This window comes from Panthera leo, chromosome D4, assembly GCF_018350215.1.
Source record: "Panthera leo isolate Ple1 chromosome D4, P.leo_Ple1_pat1.1, whole genome shotgun sequence".
In the NCBI taxonomy this organism is placed as follows: Eukaryota; Metazoa; Chordata; class Mammalia; order Carnivora; family Felidae; genus Panthera; species Panthera leo.
In genome coordinates, this window is record NC_056691.1 from 54454608 (window position 1) to 54467813 (window position 13206).

Here is a 13206-nt window from a genome sequence, read left to right on the forward strand (position 1 = left end):
TGTTTCAAAAAAATTAAATAATTCTTTTTTCCAAAACTTCACATGCCATGTTTTAACTGCAGGGGAAAAAAAATCCATAAAATATTAACACAGAAAGAAACATTATGCATTAGACTTACTCTGACATTGAATATCACTTCTCACAGTGCAACATGTACATTCCAGATACTGGTAAAAATCTAACTTTGTAGCATGGATTATTATATTAAAGAAAAGAAAATCATGGGTTAACAATGTTTTAATTACTGTAGATCAGCATGGGAAATCATAGAATTAGGAAGGTAGCTATGTTTCTGAAAAGGATTATGATATTAACCAAAATCCATTTTTCAAGTTACTTTGGTAATATTTTTGGCATTCATGTCTTCCTCACAGTTTCTAAAATAAAAAAACAGATACTTTAATAGTGTAAATATATCAGTCTAATTGAAAGAAATATTTTTGTCCTTACCACATTTTTAGAGATTTTTCTCTGCCCCTATCAGAATCAACTGATTGTTTTAAAGCTCCCTCGACATAACTCTTTGTTATTTTTTCCTTTTTCTTATCAATATTTCTCCTACACATGCTACCATATTGATTTCTAGACTCTCAGTTCCTACTGTATTATAATTTTTGTCCTTTCCTTTTATAATGTTTTATTTTTTAGCAGGCTTTGTAGCCTATTATAATTGTTTCTTTGACAGTGACTCCATACAATGCATTCCTTAATTCTAAACGGTACCTATGCACTCACTCAACGACAATTTGCTGTATCCACATTTAACCTGTTTTCAAACAGTTCTTAAATTTCAATTGCATTGGCAAAAAACTTTCATTGTCCCTTATTCTGTATTAGATAATTGTTCAAAGAAGATCATATGTACACATGAACATCTTCACTACACTCTCTCAGAGTTGGTTGGTTAGAAATGATACTCTATATCCAGATGATACATAACCAATCACTGTGTGGTCATTCTGAACCAGCTGCTGAAGTCCATATACTGAATTCAGAGTACATGTTGACACAGTCCACTGTGGGGCAGAAGTGACTTCCAATCAAGCCCATCTTGTAGAGCCAGTGTAACAACCACACTATCTTTCATAGTATAAATGGGCAGAAAAGGCTAACAAGGGTCCTTTATTCCCTTCAGAACTGAAGCATTTTTAAAGGCACCACCATCCTACTTCCAAAGCAAAAAAACAAAATTATGGGGTCAATTTGTGATAGATAAGTCTTGGGCTGATTCTGTTTAGTTTGTATAATCCTCAAATATGTACCCCTTTTATGGTAAAAAGAGTGGTTATTCAGTTTTCTATCTTTAACTCCTTTGTTGTGAGTGGTGCATGTATAGAGTCACTGATAATCTCAGAATTAGAAAAGATTTGTAAGCTCTCAAGGTCCATTAGTAAGAGGCCTTTCCATTTATAACTTCCCCCATGTCTCCCAACATTTATTATTGTGAGAACAAATCTACTTTGTTGTCAAAGGGCATATTTGAAGGAATTATCAACTAGGGCAGGGTTCATGCATTTAAATATTTACTCTGGACCTAAATCACATGGCACAGACGCATGAAATTTAAACAAAGTCTTTGGAAATTTCAACGTGTTGACCTAACTGTGCACAGCAAATTCATTGTTTTTTTGCCAGCTCCTGAAGGCCCACTCTTACAGTCTATGCACCCAGACTGTGGAGTATTCCAATAAGATCTCCATAAACATATGGCTAGATGCTTACTTCTGATAATTCACTTATTTATCTTGCTGTCTAAATGTTGCTGACATGGAGGCTTTAATTATTGGGGTACATTTTAGTCACTAGGATACTCACTTTATAGGCAATACTGAAACATTTATGTTTAAGCTAGTTTTTAGCTTAAAAACTAAGGTGACAAAGAGAGTTAGTATACTAATTAATTTGATAGTTCTTATTCCAGAGATTTCAAAGATACAGGCACCATAATATAAAAATTACCGATATGGTTTTTTTTCACATTCTTTTTTTTTAAATATAACTTATTGTCAAATTGGTTTCCATACAACACCCAGTGTTCATCCCAACAGATGCCCTCCTCAATGCCCATCACCCACTTTCCCCTCTCCCCTACCCCCCATCAACCCTCAGTTTGTTCTCAGTATTTAAGAGTCTCTTATCGTTTGGCTCCCTCCCTCTCTGTAACTTTTTTTTTTCCCTTTCCCCTCCTCCATGGTCTTCTGTTAAGTTTCTCAGGATCCACATAAGAGTGAAAACATATGGTATCTGTCTTTCTCTGCCTGACTTATTTCACTTAGCATAATACCCTCCAGTTCCATCCACGTTGCTGCAAATGGCCAGATTTCATTCTTTCTCATTGCCAAGTAGTATTCCATCGTATGTATAAACCACATCTTCTTTATCCATTCAGCAGTTGGTGGACATGTAGGCTCTTTCCATAATTTGGCTATTATTGAAAGTGCTGCTATAAACATTGGGGTACATGTGCCCCTATGCATCAGCACTCCTGTACCCCTTGAAAATTACCCATATGTTGACTGATAATACAAATGAGGAAAATTGATCCTTCTCCTCCAGCTTTATTGTTTTTCTCAATATATCCCCAAGCATAAAAGTCATGTTCTGGTCTGGCTCAAGCTAGCCACAAAAGAAAATCCTGAACACGCCTTCTCTCACAAACATTAAATCTACAGCCACATATGGAACAATTTCCTCCGCAAAAAAAAAAAAAAAAAAAAAAAAAAACACTAAAAACTGTGTGACTTGTCCATGTCTGAAAAATTGAGAGAAGATCCACTTCAAAGGGAGTAGGAGAGCCTGGGACACAATCCCGCCATAAGCCCCTATTCCAGTCCAACAACCCACAGTTGAGAGGCAACTGAAAACCCAGAGTTCTTCCCTAAGAAGCTAAGGGTTTGTACCTCACATCAAGAACTCCCAACTTTTAAGACGTGCACCTGAGACATGAGACCCCCAAACATCTAGCTTTAGAAACCAACAGGGCCTGGAATCCAGGAAACCCACAAGGCCGCTGCTATCCAACAACTACTCTTAAAGGGCTCCAGTGCTTGCACTCACCTGGGCAGGGCCCAGCAGGAAGCGGCTGCTAGGAGGGGCACCTGGACTTTGCTTGTCTAGGAGCACAGATCTGAAGGGCAGGCATCTGATTTGACACACTTCTGGGGGCCTGCTGGGGTGCTCTCTGGGACAGAGACTAGCAGGCACCTTCTCCATACTCTCTGCATCGCTCCTCCCGGCAGTCGCCATCTTCTTCTCTTTTAAACCCTAAGTACAAAAGTCATATAGTAATATAAAGCCTTCACTATGAGAATTAACCATCATCTCCCTCTTCTTAGCCGTCTTTCTCCACTCCTAATTCTACACATCAGAGGCAGTGCCTTTTAAACTTGGCTATGTATAGTTCTAAAGATGGTTTTCTTCATGCAAAATGAGCTATATTTACAGCTATTTGCCTAATATCAGATTTAGATTTTTCTCCATTTCTTTTCTGCTACTTATATGAAGATTTAGATGATTTATATAATCTCAAACTCCCCCCATTTTTTCTTAGTATAATTAATTATTTTTGATTTCTCTACTGAGGAAGATTGTATAAGAGACAGACTTTCTGAGTACCTTAATATACGAACATCTTTAATTTCATACTCACCCATGATCAATAATTTGGCTGGCGTAAGTATTCTAAGTTTAAATTTACTTTAACTTAGGACTTTGAAGAATTACTCTATCATCTGCTTGTGGAACTGATGGCATGCCCTAACTAGTGGTATCACATTGCATATATGACTTTCTCTTACGAAAAGCTTTTAGAATCCTCTATACCTGATTTCCTGAAATTGCTCACAGATGTCTAAGTTCGGGTCTTTTGTCGTGGAAAAGTCTTTCCTATTTCAAGACGTGTTTCCCTTTAGTTCTGGAAATTTAGTTTAAAAGTTCATTTTGGGGGGAATGTTTTTCACTCCACTTTGTCAGCACTCTCCTGGAAATTTGATCAGTTGAAAACAACTTCTTGGACGGATCTGTTCTATTTTCAAGGAGATTTCTTATCTTCAACAATTGCAAGGTTTCTAAAAACTTTATGCTTGCATGCATATTTTTAATTTTGGAGAGTTCTTTTGCTCTCTTTTTCCTTCTCATTACATTTTATTGATATATGGGTAGAATACAAATGTATTCTTGAATTTCTGCAGGCTGTTAATTAAAAGGGGGGAAGAGGAGGTGAGGTTGTTTATTCAATTCTTCTCTGGATCAGTGTATTTATCTTATCTTTTTCAATACTTTGAACATATTCCTCAAATACCTAATGAATGCTTATAGTCTCTCCAAATTTTAAAGAAAAAGAAAAGTTACTTAGAGTGTTTGTGTCCACAGGCATTTGCTAACAGTAGACTCACTTTAATGTGAGTGGCCAATAAATGGGCAGCTTGTTGGGGAATCCCTTCTAGGGTGAACGTATATGAGAAGTAGAAGAATGATTTCCAAGGATGTCCATATCCTAAGCTTCAGAACCTGTGAATGTGTTTGGTTACTTGGCAAAGGGGAATTAAGGTTGTAGACTGAAGTTTGCGAATTAGCCTCCATTAACACAAGGAGATTATCCTGGATTATTCTAGTGAACCCAGAGTATTCACAAGGGTCGGTAAAAATGGAAGAGTGAATTGAAAAAGAAACCCAGAGGATGACAGTATAAAAAGGACTCTGCTGACTGTTGCTGGCTTTAAAGATGGAAAAGGTGCTGGTGGGACAAGAAAAGTGGGCAGCCTCTACAAACTGGAAAAGGTAAGGAAATGTGTTCTCCCCTTAAGCCTCCAGAAAGGAACCCAGTTCTGCAGACGTCCTGCAGACGGCCCACTGAGACCCATGTTGGATGTCTAACCTACAAAACTGTAAAATAATAAATTTGTATCATTTTAAATCACCCTATTTGTGGTAATTTGACACAGCAGCAATTGTAAACTAGTACAGATTTTGGTACTCAGAGTAGGGTGCTACTATAACAATACCTAAATAAACGGAAGGGGCTCTAGAATTGGTTGGGAAGTGGCAGAGGCTGGAAGAATTTTGAGGAGCATGATAGAAAAAGCCTAGAGGGACTTAAGCAGACCATTAGTAGAAATATGGGTAATAATGATTCAAAAGGGAGTGAGGAGCATGGTAGAGAAGACAGATATCACTTTGGAGAATCCTTAAATCATAAACAGACTGTTGGTAGATATATTATAGACATTAAAGATACTGCTGGTGAAAACTTCGAAGAAAATGAGCTACATGTTATTTGAAACTTTCAGCTCCTTTATTATTTCTTTTCATGAGTAGAGTTTCATCCTCTGAGTAGAATACAATGTGTTCCTGAATTTTTGTAGGCCATTAAAAGGGATAGGAGGCTAAGGAGATTGTTTAATTCCACTTCCTCAAGGGTCACTTTTTCTGTTTATCTTGTTCTTTCCTTACTTTTCAGACTTTCCTCAATTGTCTAGGAAAGAGGATCCTTGTAACAGAGTGGCAGAGAGCTTAGCAGAATTGTGTCCCGAAGTTCTGTAAAAGCAGAACTTTTAAGCGATAAATTTAGATATTTAGTGGAGGAGATTCCAAGCCAAGTGTTAAAGGTGTGAATAGGTTTTTTCTTGCTTTTCATTAGAAAATGTGAGAGCAAAGGGAGAAATGCAGCAAAGAACTGTTTAAAAGGAATCAGAACTTGACACTTTGGGAAACTCTCAGCCTATTCGATTGCAAAAGATACACTTTGGGAAACTCGGCCTATTCGATTGCGAAAGATGCTGAAATTAAGAGACCACTCCCAGGAAATCCCACTCGAGAGAAACAGTTCAGACTGTCACTGAATAGTTTCGTTGATAACTGAGAAAAATCAGTAGAGAATTCAGACACACCAAATATTAAGCATGCACCTCATAGATCCCCTCAGCCAGCTAAGCAGAAGCTACAACAGACATGGAAATATCCAGGGAGATGTATGAAAGAGAGTCTTTTGCTAGTGAAGTGAATTCTAAGACATACATGAGTGAACAAGGTTCTTGAAAATGTTTGCCAGCAGAGCACTACCTGCTTGGACTGAAAGAGACAGAGAGAAGATAAAATGAAAGAGCGGTTTTAAAAATTATCACTAATAATACAATGCAAATTGTCCTGAAGCCAAATTTATTCATTGACCTGTATCTTCAGATCCAGGTTTAGTATTTTTGTCAAGACTGCTTCATAGAATATATTGTATATTTCCACCACAAGGTGAATATTGCCTAATTGTCTCTTTTTCGTTTTTGTTTTTAAGGGTTTTTTTTTTGGGGGGGGGGGAGGGGAGCAGAGGGAGAGATTCCCAAACAGGTTCCACACTGTCAGCACAGAGCCCGATGCAGGGCTCAAGCCCACAGATAGTAATATCATGACCTAAGCCAAAATCAAGAGCTGGACACTTTACCAATGGATCCATCCAGTCTTGTTTTTGTACGTGATGTCACTAGCAACTGATGATTGTTGCCTAGATCCACTAATTCATTAGGAGTTGCAAAGTAACTCAGAATACTGACTCTTCCATTTCTTCATTTACTAGCTTTATTGCTTATGGCTGCTGAATATATTTTTCAAAAAGGTAAAATGACTTTCACTCAAATTTAACATAAATATATGTCTAGGATTTTACTCAACTCATTAATTAATGAGAAAAACAGTAAGATATAAAGAGTGGTTTAGCCTCACTCAGATGGGCCGGAGACACTTCTGGAAGCCACAGCATAGTGGCTGCCCGAGGAGAACCCCAAGTCCAGTTCAAACTTGAATTGTTTGGCGATGGTGGTATTGGAAAAGCTACATTTGTAAAACGTCTTCTGACTGGTGAATTTGAAAAGAAATATGAAGCCACCTTGGGTGCTGAAGTCCACTCCCTTGTGTTCCATACCAACAGAAGACCTGATAAGATCAATATATGGGATACGGCTGGTTCTGAGAAATTTGGTGGGCTGAAAGATATAGGACATCCAAGCCCGGCGTGCCATTATAACATTTAGTGTAATACCACGGGTTACTTATAAGAATGTGCCTAACTGGCACAGAGATCTGGTATGAGTATCTGAAAACATCCACACTGTGCTGTGTGGCAACAAAGTGGGTGTTCAGGACAGGAAAGCTAAGGCAAAAATCTATCGTCTTCCGCTGAAAGAAGAACCTTCGGTACTATGACATTTCTGCCAAAAGTAACTACAACTTTGAAAAGCCCTTCCTGTGGCTTGCCAGAAAACTAATTGGAGACCCTGACTTGAAGTTTGTCACCATGCTTGCTCTTGCCCCACCGGAGATTGTCATGGACCCAGCTCTGGCAGCACAGTATGAACAAGATCTAGAGGTTGCTCAGACAACTGCTGTCTCAGCTGAGGATGAGAATCTGTGAGAAAGTGCAGCATCTAGTTCTATAAGCAACTGTCCTGTGATGTCAGTGGCACAGCGTGTTTGCCACTTTATTACATAGCTGAGCAGAACAGGTGCTTAATCTCTGGGATCCCGAAGGAGATGAATAGGCTTCAGAGTGAATGTGACAGCTTAAAAAGTACCTTCAGTTGTTGGACTTGTGTATTTTAGCTGTTTTGGAACACAGTTGTTTCCTTCCTGAGTTGCAAATAGAAGACTGTTACAGTCACATCACAGAAAAAGAACATTTTGAGGTGCTAAGAATTTACCATCAATTTAATAAAGGAATGTTAGAGGCAGTTTGTTAGATTATATACCAACTGGTTGGTGTTTTATGTTTAGGGTTATCTTTTCCACTGGATAGAAATAATGTGCTCATCTACTAGACAAAAATCTACAGGATAATATGTACTTAATATGTAACTTCACTAAGCCTATAATCTTTGATCAATAGGCTTAATGTTGTCCAGCTTTGTGTATCTTTTTAAAGGTAATCTTTTCCTCATCAACTGTTTGGTCACTACGAAGTACAGTTCTCATAGACAAGCCAGGTTAAATCCTGGGTTCTTTCCTGTAATTCCTTCACACTCTCCTTTTCAGATTCCTCATTTCTCCAACCGTATTCAAAACAATGAGCTTCTTTAAAAAAATATATTATTAGGACCTCATGGATTTCAACATATTTGATGGTGTTTCAACCCATCGCAGTTATTATCCACATGTTTTTAGCCATCTACTTTTTAAATAAGTAGAAGCATATTGAACATATTTTTCAAAGACATTAAAAAAGAAAAAGCTACCAAAAGATTCATGTGAAAAGAACCAATGCAAATTGGTCAGTAAGAGGGATCTTGTAAATCTTCAGTGTGCTTGTGGAAACTATAGTTCTATGGAGAAATGGATAGCATGGAGAACATAATAAACAGAGGTAATATTATGAGGAGGAAAATCAGAAAAATCTCAGGTCCCTCAAATTTCACAGTAAAATTAAATGCAACCAAAGTGTTGTCCTAGAAAATTGCATCCTTAACACTTGAAATGAACAGAACCAAACCTTCATATGTGACTGTGAATACCAATTTTTTGATTAGTCACTTTGGCACTTGTACGCAGATTATTAAAATCAGTATCATACAGTAAATATGAATTTCCTTTTATACACTGCATGATCCCTGTTAGCTTTCTAACTCAAGTTCCTTAGGAAGAAACTTCACTAATCTAGCATTGAATTGGGTTTTGAAGCCAATCTTTTACACAGCAATAGCTCCTTTTGCAAAATAATTTAATTACAGAAATTTGACACACATGAGCATGTTTGTAATGATTAATGAATCACTTCATAAAAAGTGAATTTCCAATGAGCTGAAAAATTTATGTATCAATTAAAACTCAAGAAAATAAGTGTATTAAATATTTTTACTGAGCTAAATTAATCACTAGTTATTTTTAAATAAATATTTTTAATGACATGGAGAGTTAAGAATTTTAAAGCCATGAACAATGGTCTACGGTTGCTATCCTTACCTGAAATACTTCTCTAAATTAATTGCAATCACTGTAAATATGTTTCCCAAACTCATGCAGGGCTCCAAGTTGCCTTTCTTGTTCCTTACTTTTTAATTGTTTGGGATGAGCTGAGAGGCAGCACTCTGTCCCCCTTAAACCATTAAATTCATAGTTTTTCCTGTTGGAGTCAGAGTTGAGTTCCTTCAGCTGTTTTCCCCTCCCCACCCCCCCCCCCCCCCTTCCCCAGCTGCTGCAGAAACTTCTACTTCTTTGGGGTAAATAAGTTCTAAAATTTTTTCCTGACACTTAAATTCTTCTGGGGAAATAGTGTAGATAACACTGTATAGGATGTTAAGCTGTGAAACACTAATGTGTCTAAATATAAGCTGCCTTGTGAGAGTGTCACAGTGAGTCTCAGATGACCGAGGATAACTGAGATGTGTGTCATCGAAATGCCATTATTACTTGTGGGACATAGTTTTAATATGCCTCTTTAATTTGCGTATCAAAATCTTACATGTATATATACATATGTATCTATTTAAAATGCTCTAATTTACACTGAAAGCCAGCATTAGTTTATTAGAACCTTACAGAACAGTCTGTCCATTTTTACTGTAGAGATTCTTCACCTGGATTCAGGAATATCACAATCCTTTGGAATGCTTTTTACCTCTTGCATAATTCCTTTTCACTCTCCTTATCAGATTCCTCATTTATTGAATCTCTAAATACCAGGCTGCTCCAGGACTCACCTTTTGGATCTGCTCTCTTTTCTGTCTAGACTCAATCCCTTAGTGATCTCATCCTACATCAGGGTTCAAAAGCCATCTCTACACAGGTAACTTTCAATTTTAGATCTGCAGCTCAACTGGGTGTTGTATGGAAACCAATTTGACAGTAAATTTCATATATTAAAAAATTTAAAAAAAAAATAATAAATAAATAAATAAATAAATAAATAAATAAATAAATAAATAAAAGATCTGCAGCTCAGCTCTCTCCCCTGAACTTCAAGAGAATATATTCAAAGGCCACTCCATTACTGAAGTGTCTCAGGCCACAAATGTAGGCACCCCCTACATGTCTTCACACCTTCACCCCACATTGTGTTCAGTAGTAAACTGAGTAGGCTCTCATTTGAAAATGTCCATAATTCAAACACTTCTCCCCACCTCCACTGCCATCAGCCTGGACCAAGTCATCATCATATCTCCCTGGAATATGGCATGGCCTTGTATCTGATACATCAGGCAATCCTAGGCAGAAAACAGACGACAAATATGAATAATTAAGAAGGATTTAGTAAAGGAACTATTTACAAAGGCCAAGGAGCTGCTACAGGAAATGAGAGAAGCAGCTGCATGGAGAGAGGCACCAGAAGGAACTGTGGCCCTGGTAGATGGACAGGAACAACCAATGGGGACCTGAGCCAGCAAGAGAAGAGCATAAGAAAGAGATAAATCTTACTCTCTTCCCAGTCCCTGCGCGCACCCCCCCCCCCCCCCCCCCCCGCCACCATGAGTGTCTCTCATTAGTTGAGCCCCATGCAAGCCAGACTCAAAGAAGCCAATCAGTGGTTAATATATACCATCGAGGTTACCCCTGCAGGGCACAGGGCAGAAAAAGAAGACTGGAGAGTGACGTCCACTGCTATTCTCCCTTGCTTCTGCCCTCGCTCCTTTTTTTTTTTTTTTTTTTTTTTTAAGCACACAGCCAGAGTGGTTTTGTGAAAACATAAGACAGACCTTGTCAGATGCCTGCCTCAAGTTCCCAGTGATTGTCTACGATTTTCTATAGCACCTTAAAAGTCTACAAGGTCTGGAGCACCTGGGTGGCTCAGTTGGTTAAGCTCTGACTTTGGCTCAAGTCATGATCTCACTATTTGTAGGTTCGAGCCCCACATCTGTGCCGACAGCAGAGAGCCCACTTCAGATTCTCTATTCCCTCCCTCTCTCTGCCTCTCCCTTGCTCACATTCCATCTTTCAAAAATAAATAAACATTTAAACAAAAAATTTAAAAAAGAAAAGTCTACACGATCTATGTGGCCCCACATCCAAAGCTCTTATACTTTTGATGGCCTCATCTCTTATTATGCTTTTCTCTTATGCAATTTTCTTGAGCGACCCTACTCTCCTTAAACAGTCCAGGCACATGCCTGCTTCAGGGCTATTACAGTTTACTTCCTGCAGCTTGGGCTCCCTTCCTTCAGTATTCCGTGCGATTCACTTCAGGATTTACTCAGGCGTTACCCTCTCTGCAAGGTCTCTCCTGGCCATCTGTCTAATATTTCAACAGCCTTCACATCAAATCCTGACTTGGCTTCTCTCCATAGAAAAATTCTATTTTCTATCCTGTTTCTACCTTCTATTATATTTTACGTTATCTGTAACTTAAATATCTAATTTATTTAGTTCAATGTGAACTCCATGAGGATAGGAATTGTTTTTCTCTTTGCTTCCCTGATGTTTTCCCAGTGTCTAGATCAGGGGTGACACATGTCGATGCTTAATAAATACTGGTTTATCAAACGAATAAAACCAACAAGGGGTATACCCTTCTTTTCCTAAGTATTTTCCTCTAATAAAAGATTTGAAATCCTGTGAGTGCTGCAGGGTGTTCCATCTTTAATCGGTTTTATACCTGCACTTAAACAGCCCAGGCATCCTTCCCTCCACCTTGCATCTGTGATGACTAGGAAGGCACCACCTGTAACACCACGGCCTATTTATTGATAATAGTCAGGTATGTAAACACACAGCAGAGGGAAAGAGCGCCCCCACCATACAATTTCAATTAGTAGTGGTGAGATTTATAATATTCTTGGGAAGGAGAACAGGCCCTTAGAATTTAAATTCTGAATGCACAGCCAACAGTACACTGCTGGAAAGCATATCTGATGTGGGTGGCGATATAAAGGAGAATTAATGGGAAAAAAATGTGTTCTAACACATCAAACATTATCATATGCTGTGGGGACTCACACTCTATCAGCAGCAAAGTCAAAAACAAGTTACAGTGACTGGCATGTTAGTCTGTCTCTATTTAGCAAACTGATTAGCTTCCCCTCTGGAAGATGATCATGGCATTTGTTTATCTTCAAAATGCTATATTATAAACACCACTTAAATAAATTAAAGTTACTTCAATTTACAAACATAAGTAAGAGTGATGATGACCTAAACATGGTATTTAAACTAAAGTAAAATCCCTTCTGCTTTGCTTTCCCCATCTGCACGATATTAAAAAGCATATAGAGATTAGATGTCCTCAAATAGTATGAGGATAGAAGAGTAAAATATCTCAGCATATAATATGTCATGTTGTAAATGTACCTAAGTTTGGAAATATATTTGCCTTTAAAAATAAAATGTGTTTAAATTAGATGTTGAGAGGAAATCCATGTTTTAAATATATTCACTAATCAATACAACAAAACTATAAAGGAGACTTCTGACTACAGAAAAAGGTACATGATTTAGTGTTCTTTTATCAAGCAATGAAACAGGTTCCCAAAAGCAACGGGGTTTGTATTTATTCGTATTTCCAATAAATCTATATTAATTATTGATTTCATAACTTCTAATCAGTGTAATCCACCTTTTTGATTAAATTGAGCTCCTTCAGCCCCAAAAGTGGAGAAACAGAACACCCTGTACATTTCTGAATTAATTGCCAAAGGGAAATACAAAACCCTAAATGAAGTTGCCATGTGAAATAAAGAAAATATCCAGACACTGGTCTACAGGAGGCTACCAATTTGAATATATACACTAATTGAGAAATGTTGAAACTAAAAAATGTGTCAGTCATTTCAAGGTCACTCACACACACGCACAAGAATATATTAAAGGACATGAAACTTAAGATCCTCATGAGAACCAAATAAATCACAATCTTACGATGAAATGCATGCATGAAAATGTTTAGGTGATCAAAGCATCAAAGTTTTCTTAACAAGAATACATTCGAGATGCATTAACTTGAATCTGATAAGAAACAACTGAATAAAGAAAATCTATTTAGAGTCCAAATGTTCATGGGCACTCAACCCAGCTTAACCCCACACTGTCCCCCTCACTCTCTGGAGTAGCTGTTCAGTAGTTAAAACTGCCTAGGTCCTCTCCCACCTCACCTCACTACCTCCCAGCACAGAAATAATCAGTATCATCTCAAAAAACTTCCCAACTTTGTTCCTTTTTTGCTACTACTTAATGTTCACCTTGCCCCTCTTGTAAGTGCTAAAATGCACTTTAAATTGCTAAAGTGCAATTTGGGGTTA

At 37.8% G+C, this 13206-nt stretch overlaps 1 pseudogene; it reads left to right on the top strand.

Annotated features, from left to right (window-relative positions):
• Positions 1-4724: 4724 nt before the first annotated feature.
• On the top strand, positions 4725-7400 carry LOC122204565 (annotated as a pseudogene).
• Positions 7401-13206: the final 5806 nt, after the last annotated feature.